Below are 11,194 nucleotides of genomic sequence, written 5' to 3' on the forward strand. Positions count from 1 at the left end.
CTTTTTTTTTTTTTTTTGAGACAGAGTTTCACTCTTGTTTCCCAGGCTGCAGTGCAAATGGCACGATCTCAGCTCACCCCAACCTCTACCTCCTGGGTTCAAGCGATTCTCCTGCCTTAGCCTTCCAAGTAGCTGGGACTACAGGCATGAGTCACCACGTCTGGCTAATGTTGTGTTTTTAGTAGAGACGGGGCTTCTCCATGTTGGTCAGGCTGCTGTCAAACTCCCGACCTCAGGTGATCTTCTTGCCTCGGCCTCCCAAAATGCTGGGATTACAGGAATGAGCCATAGTGCCCAGCCTGCAAGGCGTGTCTTAATTATCAATCTCTAGCACAAAAACAGAAGTTGAGAGAGGTGGACAATGAGTGAAGGAATGTGCTGGACTGAGTTCCTTCAAAATTGTTTGGACTTTACATTCATCCATCTTTTTTACTAATGTCATCAAGTCACACATAAACTTTCAATCTTCCATTGAAAAGTGTTTGTTTTTGTTTTTTATTTGTATAAATTTAAGGGGTACAAGTGCAATTTTGTTACACACATATAACGCACAGTGGTAAAGTCTTGGCTTTTAGTATACCCCACACCTGGATAATACGCATTGTGATGTGAAATTATTTAATTTCCATCTGTATTCCTTCTGCCCCCCCACCACCCTTACAAGCCACCAAAGTGTCGTTCCATACCCTATGTCCACGTGTGCACATTATTTAGCTACCACTTATAAGTGAGAATATCCAGTATTTGTCTTTCTATTTCTCAGCTATTTCACTTTAGATAATGGCCTCCAGTTTCCTCCACGTTTCTGCAAAAAACAGGATTTCATTCTTTTGTATGGATGAGTAGTATTCCATTGTGTGTATATACCACATTTATTATGGATGAATAGTACTCCACTGTGTATATATACCACATTTTCTTTATCCAGTCATTCACTGATGGACATTTAGATTAATTCCATAATCTTGCTATTATGAACAGTGCTGCAATAAATATATGAATGTGGTCTAATATAATAATTTCTTTTCCTTTGGGTGGATATCCAGTCATGGGATTGCTGGATTGAATGGTAGTTCTATTTTTAGGTCTTTGAGAAATTTCCATACTGTTTTCCAGAGAAGTTGTACTAATTTACATTCTCATCAACAGTATATTAAGCGTTCCTTTGAAAAGGCATTTAAATTCAGCTTAGACTTCAAAGAATTTCTTTTTCTTCTGTACATAGAGTGGCAGAGGGGTTTCCTGTTTAGTGCTGGAGGATCAGTAACACAGGTTTTCTTTTTTTTTTCTTTCATTTATTTTCTGTTAAAGAAGACTGCTTTATATGAAGGTAGTCAGCATAGTGATCTTATGTGTATGGCTTTGCTTCAATACAAAAATCACAGTCACATAACCTAGCAGACATTTGACTAAACCTCCTCATTTGTCAGATGGGAGAACAAAAGTCTAGAGAGGCTTGGGATACACACATGTTCCACAGTGGGGTCCTGTTCAAGGAGAAGTGGAAGGCAAAGTCCCAGTGTCTCATCCAGGGAGTATTGCATCACCCTGCCATGACGACTGTCTACTCACATCAGTTCCCGTGCAGCCTGCCCAAGGATGAACGTACTGAGGAGTGTGCAATCTTGTTTCCTATGCTTCTAATTGCTGACTCTATTGCAAAATGGTAACAGTCCCAGGGCCAAGAGCTTGGAAGCTGGAAACAGGGGTAGGCTTCCAGTCTCAGCTTTTCAACCATTTTGTGGTAAATCTCAGCAAGTCCTCCACCCTTGAAATCTCTTCCAAAATATTTTATTTGTGCATTCTTCAGGGGAGATGGTCAGACTCTTAAATGATCAGTCTCTAACAGTACTGTCCAATAGAAATAAATGTGAGTCACCAAGGTGAGTCACACACTTAAATTTTTCTAGTTGCTGCATTAAACAAAGTAAAGAGAAACAGGTAAAATTCGTTTTAATGCTATTGGTTTTAGTCCCAGATACCTAAATATAATCATTTCAACTTTTGGTCATTATAACATTTATTTCATTTTTTAACACTAAATCTTCAAAATGTGATTTTGGACATACAGCCCATCTCAGTTTGGACTATTGTACTTGGTATGTTTCCCATGCTCAGTAGCCACATGTGGCTAGTGGCACCCGGATTCAGGAGCACAGGTCATCCTGCAAAGGCTTCAGAGATAATGAACGGGAGCATCTTTAAACAGACCGCTTTCAATGAGCTAGATCACTGAATCTGCACAGGCTGAGAGCCTCATCCATAGTGGGACTGCGGAAGGGACCTCCAGGATAGATGGGGAGGCGAGGGACAGGGGACAGGACTTTTTTGCTTCTATGCCCCAGGGAAACCCAAGGGACTAAGAGTTAGTGAAAATGCCCAAGGCCTTGTTGGATTGGGAGGAAGAGTCCTTTTTGTGCAGGCCTGGGGTGGTGTGCAGGGCTGCGCCAGTCCCAGGTAGTGCAATAGTTCATGCCCTCGATGCCTGTCTCCAGCTTCAGCGCTGCCGGGGTACAGCTGCTGCCATCCTTGGCTGTGATTTTATCTACTTTCAAGATGGAATCCCACTGCACATCCAACGTGGACATGGCCAGCTGGTGGAGCCCCTCAGGTGGCTGGTGGCCCTTCTGCTGCCGGTACCAGTAGATGTAGTTGATCCTGGTACAGACCAAGCACTGCAGGATGACCGAGTTTCCCTAGTGCCCCAGGACATGGGCCAGCTGCTCCTGCCCGATGAGCCACCAGCCAGCTGTCAGGGAGACAGCAGTGAGGTAGGGATGACCCAAAGCTTCGCCACCTCTCCACAGGTCCTTAGATAGGAGACTGACCTGGAAACAGGATGGACCAAAGGAAGGCAAGGCGACTCAGCACGTCTTTGATCCTGACCCGGGGCGAGGAGCCCAGAGTGACCTGTTTCAAACTGTGGACCTGAGCTACACTTTTCTGAGTTATGGTAATGGCCAGCTTAGGGCCCGAACTGCTGTTTCCCTTGTGGTGCAAGGAGGTAACCAATGAGAGAAATGGGGGAGGAAGAAAGAAGTTCCAGAGGAGAGACAGAAATCCGACCACAAGATGAAGGGTGGGATGACAAAAAGCTAGAGTTCTAAAAAAGGCTTAAAGAATGTTGATGGTATAATTAGCGAAACTCTTCGACTGCACTAATTGGTTTATGGCCATTGCTTTATTAAATCCTAAAATAACTCTATAGGATAAATGTTATCTCCAATTTAGAAATGAAGGAGTAAGGCTGTTTTTTTAAGTAGCTTTTCCAAGGCTGTAACACCTAAAGAGAATCAGAGTTGGGACAGAAGCCAGGCCTGACTGGTGACAAATCTCCTGCTTCATGTAACCATCCTATACTCAGAGAACAACGAGTGTGCTGCTTGCTCCAGAGGAAGGGACAAACACAAAACAGCAATCCCTGACAAAAACCCATGCCCACGTCTGAGCCAGCTTCGGAGCATGGCACCCAGAGGTCCTAGTAGAAGGAATTTTTCAGTACCCTAAAATAACATGATAGCTGTGTAGTCTTGGGCAAGTTATTTCACCTCTTTTTCCTCTTTTGTAAAGAGGAGAGTCATGGGGCCACATGGAGAGTAAACAGGAGAATGTGAGCAGAGTACGCAGCACAGTCCTGGCTGCATAGACCATGCTCAGGAAATGTGGGGTGTTGTTATTGCACCTGGAAACTGGATGGGTTCCAGTAAATGATCTCTGGGGTTTGCACAAAGTAGAAATTATAGGGACTAACACAGTTTTCAAGAACCAGGTGTGTGTGTGTGTGTGTGTGTCCAAAAGAAGAAGGCTAAGTCAGGCCAGCAGACAGAGAGGACCTGGAGGCAGGACCAGCTCATTCTCTGCCAGTGGCATGTCCTTGGAAATGGTGAAGATAGGGCATTGGGAAGGACACATCTGCCAGAGGCTTGGAGAAATAGACCCAGCCTTGACTTCCTACTGAAATGAAGGTTAATTTTCAGCTTTGCTAATGATACCCAGGACCTCCTGAGTAGTCAAAGAGATGGCCATGAGGGGAAGCCTATGGGCATGGCAAGAAAAGGGGTCTGGCTTGGGAAGGGAAGTTGTGAGTCCCTGGGCTCCCAGTTATGGTCAGAAAAGGTCAACACAGGGAAATGACAGGTAGAAAGTGCGAAATACAGACAGTGAGCAACGGAAATGGGCAAATTGTTTGTCTTCAATCTTTCTCTACATTTAGATTGTTTTAGCAGTAAGAAAAAATATTATTTTGGAGGAGAAAAAATGTATAACCACTACATTTGTTTTCCATGTTCAAATTGGTTATTTATTGCACCTTGTGCTTATAAGGTACAATATGCACATGAAAAAAGTGATATGTTTCATTTTAGTCTCGTCATAACAAATCAAACCATGTTAGAATCACATCTGAGGTAATATACCAAGTCAACATGGCATTGCATAATGAAGTGCAGTGGAAAACGTCATCCTGAAGGCTTTTCTTGAAGGTAAATTTAATAGAAAAAAAAATCAGTAATGCTTACAGGATACTTAGGTCATCACTGATTCATGCACAAATTTGGTTATTACTATTCTATAATAAATTTGGTTGACTTTTGGACAACCTCATTGGTGAGAATAATTTTAATGAAGTTTCCATTTTCTAATTTTTTGTTTGTTTATTTCAATAGTTTTGGGGGAATAGGTAGCTTTTGGTTACATGGATAAGTTATTTTGTGTTGTCAGTGTTCAAAACTATGTTTTTCTCAATTGCTGTTTTAACCGTTTTAATTCAATTACTGATCATTAAAGACTTGAAAGTTGTTAGCAACTTTTCGGAGGGAGGGAGGGAAGGAAGGAAGGAGGGAGGGAGGGAAGGAAGGAAGGGAGGAGGGAAGGAGGGAGGAAGGAAGGGAGGAGGGAGGGAGGGAGGAAGGAAGGGAGGAGGGAGGGAGGAAGTGAGGAGGGAGGGAGGAAGGAAGGAAGAAAGGAAGGAAGGAAGGAAGGAAGGAAGGAAGGAAGGGAGGCAGGCAGGCAAGCAAGCTAGGAAGGGAGGTAGGGAGGGAGGGAGAGGAGGGCAGAAAAAGGGACGTGTAGAAAAACAGCAAGTAACCAGGAAAGTAGAGAGAAGAAAAATAAAAGGAAGGTAGAGGGAGAGAATGTTCATATCTAGGCCTAGTGTTTTAGTGGTAATTATAGTATTGCTTATATTGCTATAGACATAAGGAATAAGCAACACTCTCAGCTGTGATCTCTGGATATATGATTCAGTATAAATACCTTTCCCATTTGCTGTCCAAAATATCTCACTTCACAGCTGGACCCTAGGTGTACCTGTCTGTCCTAGGAAGCTGAGTGAGTGGGCCTCCCCTATGTCCTAGGAGAGCTGAGAGAACCTTTCTCTCATCCAGGATGCTTGGCTGAGGCCTGGAGATGGCAGCCTGGTCTTCAGGAAAGTCCTAGGGGAGGGTGGAGAACAGGGTGCAGCTGCCAGGGGAGTGTGATATTAGGGGGGAGATCAGGAGTTAAGCTGTGTTTCTCTTTGTACAGAATACAGTAAATTTGGTGGCAAGAAATGAGATGGGTCTTTTCTACCTTGTATACCAGAAGCAGCCACAAGGCAGATTTTCAGTGTGGTGTAGGGCAGGTATGAATCACTGTGCCTGTCCCAGTTGGCACAGTAATAGACCCCAGAGTCACTTTCATTTAGTTTTAGAGGTATAAATTTCTGACTTATCCTTGTACTTCCATAATTATCATGCTTTCCTAGATTGACTCCTGATTCCAACACATCCCTGGAGTGAAGGCGTCATAGCACAGAAGATGCTGTGGAGCCTTCTCCTCCTGGTGTTGGTACCAGTGGATGTAGAAGGTATTTTCTACAGGAAGATCACAGGTGATAACAACAGATGACCCTGACCCCCTGGTGCCTGACTTTATTCTTGCTTCCAAGTTAGTAGATATCTGACTGGCAGCAATGGGAACAACACAGAATATAATAAGGCATTTCTTAGTATGGCATCCCTTGCAAAAGAAGAAAAAAACCAAACCAAAACAAAACAAAACCCGTGAGCCTCTCTGTAGGCAGCACACTTACCAGGAGACAGGAAAGCTAGAAGCACGGCTAGGGTCCACTGCATGCCTTCCTCTCTGGGGTTGTGGAAGGAAAGGAACCAGATGAAGAGGAGCAGAAGACCCTCTCAAAACTCAGGTTCTACTCAACAAGGAAGTGATCTCTGGCACAGAAGGCAGTGGGGGGAGTTGGTCTTCTTGAGTCACAGGCAGAGAGAAGTGACTGAGGATCTACCTTAGGGAACTCCCAAACCTTCCTCCCAGAGGGATGGTACCTGGGAGGACCTGCAGAGGAGCTCCTGCTTCTCTGCTCAGGCCTGTTCTCCAGCGCTGTCTGTGGCAGCTGAGAGCAGGCCCTCTGCAGAAGACAGCCAGGGGCATGGACAGCTCAAGCCTGCAGCAGAGGGACTGCAAATGTCAAGGAAGCTGACCCTGGAGTCAGCCGGCTCAGCCCTTGGAGGGGGCAGTCCCACAGTAGGCTCACACCCTGCACTTCAGAGTTGCAGCAGCAAATGCTGATGCCAGGACCTTGTCCTGCCAGGAAGCCTCTGATTAGGGCCCTGAACTGCCTTCCTTTTTGCCTCTGCAGGGCACTTGGAGGCAACCACCCAAGTCCACTCTGAGAAGGGTTGAACCTGCTTTATTAAAAGGACTGAGGATCATGTATGTTGGTGGGTTTGGACTCTCCTGTAAGGTAAATGGGTGTGTCAGGGGGTGGAGGTGGGGAAGGAGTGTCTGTGATCTTGTGGGTGTGATCTCTTTATTAGAGGATTTTTGTTCATTGAAGTAGGTGTATGAGTTGTTATTGTTATTGTTGCTGTTGTTTAAGTAGTTTAGGGTGCCATGTCATGTAATATTTGGAATATACATAAACCAAAAACTTGTTATTTACCTGAACTTCCAAATTCCCTGGGTATTGTCTATTTTGTTTGGCAGCCCTACCCTCAGAAAGTGAACTGAGATCTGCAGTGCACCTGAATTCACAGATGGAGATATAGGGGACGAAACAAGTAGAGTAATGTTAATGTGAAAATTCAGTAGGGCATACACAGATTTTCACCTCCTCTATAAGAAGTATATAGAGATACACATTTAAAATATACATAATGAGATGTAGAACAATGTCCCTCTTTGTTGTTGTGTTGGCCTAGCTCAGAGAGTTCAGTTTCTGCTGTCATCACAGCTGTGAATGAGAAAGGGAGGGGGCTCTGGTTGGTCTCCCTCTGCCTCTGGACCACACGTGCAGGACATGAAGCTGCCATAGGAGCAGCTCTGAAAGCTGAGTTCTCACCGTCTGTTGCAGGAAGTCAGGGACCCCGAATGGAGGGACCAGCTGAAGCTGCAGCAGAAGAACATAAATTGTGAAGATTTCATGGACATTTATCAGTTCCCCAAATTAATACTTTTATAATTTCTTACGCCTGTCTTTACTGCAGTCTTTGAACATAAATTGTGAAGATTTCATGGACATTTATCACTTCCCCAGTCAATACTCTTATAATTTCTTATGCCTGTCTATACTTTAATCTCTTAATCCTGTCATCTTCATAAGCTGAGGGTGTATGTCACCTCAGGACCCTGCGATGATTGCATTATCTGTACAAATTGTTTGTAAAACACGTGTGTTTGAACAATATAAAATCTGGGCACCCTGAAAAAGAACAGGATAGCAGCAATTTTCAGGGAACAAGGGATATAACCATAAGATCTGACTGCCTGTGGTGTCAGGCACAACAGAGTCATATTTTTCTTCTTGCAGAAAGCAAATAGGAGAAATATCACTGAATTCTTTTCCCAGCAAGGAATAACCCTGGGGAAGGAATGCATTCCCAGGGGTAGGCCTATTGACGACCGCTCTAGGACTGTCTGTCTTATGCGGTTGAAGATAAGGGACGAAATACGTCCTGGTCTCCTGTAGTGCCCTCAGGCTTACTAGGTTGGGGAAATTCCAGGCTGGTGAATTCTAGTCAGACCAGTTTTCTGCTCTCGAATCCTGTTTCCTGGTAAGATGTTTATCAAGATAGTATGTACCCAGTGGGACATGGAAGCTCATCAGTAATTCTAATTTTGCCCTGGCCTTGTGATCTTGCTCTGCCCTTCTGCCCTTGTGATCTTTTATTGCCCTTTGAAACATGTGATCTTTGTGACTTACTCCCTATTCATACACCCCTCCCCTTTTGAAATCCCTAATAAAAATTTGCTGGCTTTGCGGCTCAGGTGGGCATCATGGAAGCTGCTGATACGTGATGTCACTCCCGGTGGCCCAGCTGTAGAATTTCTCTCTTTGTACTTTTTCTCTTTATTTCTCAGACTGGCCGACACTTAGGGAAAACAGAAAACAACCTACATTGAAATATTGGGGGCTGATTCCCCCGATATCTGGCACCCAACAAAATCAGCACCCAATAGGGATCCTTGTGAAGGAGGGAAGCTTGCCTGCCTTGGAGTATGAAAAAATCTTTCTGGACAGAAGTCTCACAGTTTGAAAATGGGAAGGGAGAGGACTGAGATCACGGTAGAATGCACAGAAAATTCTTAAAGAAATAATGAAAGAAACCTCATCAGAATATGAAAAGAACTATAAAGCTACAGTGCTGAAGAGAGGGCAATACTAGCACTAGAATGACAAGATTCCTGGAACACAGTGGAAAATCCAGAAAGAGAACCACATGTATGTAATATTTTCTCATGTGATAAAGTTATATGTTAATATCCACAAGGAAATAGTCAATTATTTAATAAGTTCTCTTTTGGGTATTGGCTTACCATATGTAAACAAATATTGTTGCATTTCTACCTTACCAGTTACAAATAGTGTTTTAGTAGTAATAAAAAGAAGATCATTAGACTTAAACGATGATGAATTGCATACAAATTCTAGGTGAGATTGGCCTCTCTAAGCCTGACATCAAACTAGACACCCTAGAAAAATTGATAGATTTTATTGTGTTTTTATCAAAGTTCAGTTCACCAAAAGTTGCCAAATGTAAATAATAACAAATCAGGAGAAATATCTTCAACGTATTTGATAAAGGGTCAGTATCTCTAAAATGGTGTATATTAATTCTTACGACCAATAAGAAAAAATTAATCATCCAAAAGAGGAATAGGCAAAGAGTATGACAAGGCGATTCTCAAAAGAAGAAGTATAAATGACCTATAAAGTTGTAAAACAATGCTAGTACTCCTAAAGATGGGGGAATGCAAACCAAATTAACAAATCTCATTTTTGGAACCACAGAGCTTGGGATGCAATCATTATCAAATTAAAGTATATGATTTAGGGAATGTTAATTAAACCCCCAATTTCTTATGTTACATTCAATGGTACTTTAAATCCTTAATAAAGTTTCTGTATAGATTAAATAAAATATGCATGTAATGTGCTTAGTAAATTAACTACCAGAATGTCGGTACCCATATTTACCATCATATTATTATTATTAGTTTTTTTGAGACAGAGTCTCACTCTGTTCCCCAAACTGGACAGCAGTAGTGTGATCTTAGCTAACTGAAAACTCAACCTTCCAGGCTCAAGAGATTCTCCTGCCTCAGCATCCAAAGTAGCTGGGATTACATGTGTGCACCACTACAGCCAGCTAATTTTTTGTACTTTTAGTAGAGACAGGGTTTCACCATGTTGGCTAAGCTGGTCACAGTCTCCTGGCCTAAGTGTTCCTATCGACTGGAATACTCAAATGCTGGGATTACAGGCACAAGCCATCAGGCCTGGCCAGTATTATTATTACCAATACAGTAATTATTGTGTAAAAATTCCTGATAGAACAATGATGCCATCATTAAATAATGCATAAAAACATTCAAATACATGATATGGATTTCTTTATGCATACTTATGAAGTATGTGCACCTTTAGAAGTAAGACACACAATCCAGACACAGGAAAATAAAAGATTGATTCCAATGTATAAAAATGGAATATCAGAATGAAAATATAAATATGGCATTGAAATAGAAGCAATACATACTCTGCTATGAAAAACAGAGTGAAAAAGCTCACATGAACTGATAAAAATATTGTTACCTATAGGGTGAGGGAGAAAAGAGGAACAAGAAATCTGCAATGGAAGTTAAAATCTTCACATCCATCTTCTTTTATAATTTTGACTTCAGTTCCATGTAAATGTTTTATATATACAAAACAAATATGAAACAAAACAAAGTAAGACAACAAGTTTCCAAAATATTAAAATGACAACTGAACAATTAAAGTAGCTGTATCAATGTTGGCATGAACAAATAGAGAAAAATTATTTCAATTGATTTTGTGGAAAGAAAGAGAGAGAAAAGCAAAGAAGGAAGGAAGGAAAAAAAAGAAGGAGAATGGACGGAAGGAAACAAGGGAGGAAGGGATAGAAGGATGGAGCGAGGGAGGGAGGAAGGGAGGGAGAAGAAAATAAAAGCAAGCAAAGAAGTAAGAAAAAGAGAGAATAAAAGGGAGGGCGGAGGGAGAGAATGTTCAACTGCATATCTAGGCCAGGTATTTTGGTGGTAATTTTAGTATTGCTTGTATTGTTACAGACATAAGGAAAAAACACCACTCTCAGCTGTGCTCTCTGGACCATGATTGGATACATGATTCAGTAAAAACACCCTTCCCATTTGCTGTCCAAAATATCTTGCTTCACAGCTGGACTCTAGGTGTACCTGTCTGTCCTAGGAAGCAGATTGAGTGGGCTTTGCCCATGTCCTAGGAGAGCTAAGAGAACCTTGCTCTCAGTCAGGCTGCTTAGCTGAGGCCTGGAGATGGCAGCTTGGTCTTCAGGAAAGTTCTGGGGGAGGGTAGCGAACAGGCAGCAGCTGCTGCCAGGAGAATGTGATATTAGGGGGAGGTCAGGAGTTAAGCTGTGTTTCTCTTGTTCAGCATACAGTAAATCTGGCGGCAGGAAATGAGGGGGGGTGGCTCTACCTTGTGTACCAGAAGCAGCCACAAGGCAGATTTTCGGTGTGGTGTTCAGCAGGTCTGAATCACTGTGCCTGTCCCAGTTGGCACAGTAATAGACCCCAGAATCATTTTCAATTAGATTTCGCAGTATCAATATCCAACTCCACCTTGTGCGTGTATGAGTATAATACTTTCCTAGACTGAGTCCTGATTCCAACACATCCCTTGAGTTGGAGATGTCAT

At 42.6% G+C, this 11,194-nt stretch overlaps 1 pseudogene and 1 gene segment (V, D, J or C); both read right to left on the reverse strand.

Annotated features, from left to right (window-relative positions):
- Positions 1-6,734, reverse strand: part of LOC113219486 — a 59,617-nt gene extending 52,883 nt beyond the window's left edge.
- LOC111529423 lies at positions 4,997-6,426 on the reverse strand (annotated as a pseudogene).
- Positions 6,735-11,194: the final 4,460 nt, after the last annotated feature.

This window comes from Piliocolobus tephrosceles, chromosome 8, assembly GCF_002776525.5.
Source record: "Piliocolobus tephrosceles isolate RC106 chromosome 8, ASM277652v3, whole genome shotgun sequence".
Taxonomy (NCBI): Eukaryota; Metazoa; Chordata; class Mammalia; order Primates; family Cercopithecidae; genus Piliocolobus; species Piliocolobus tephrosceles.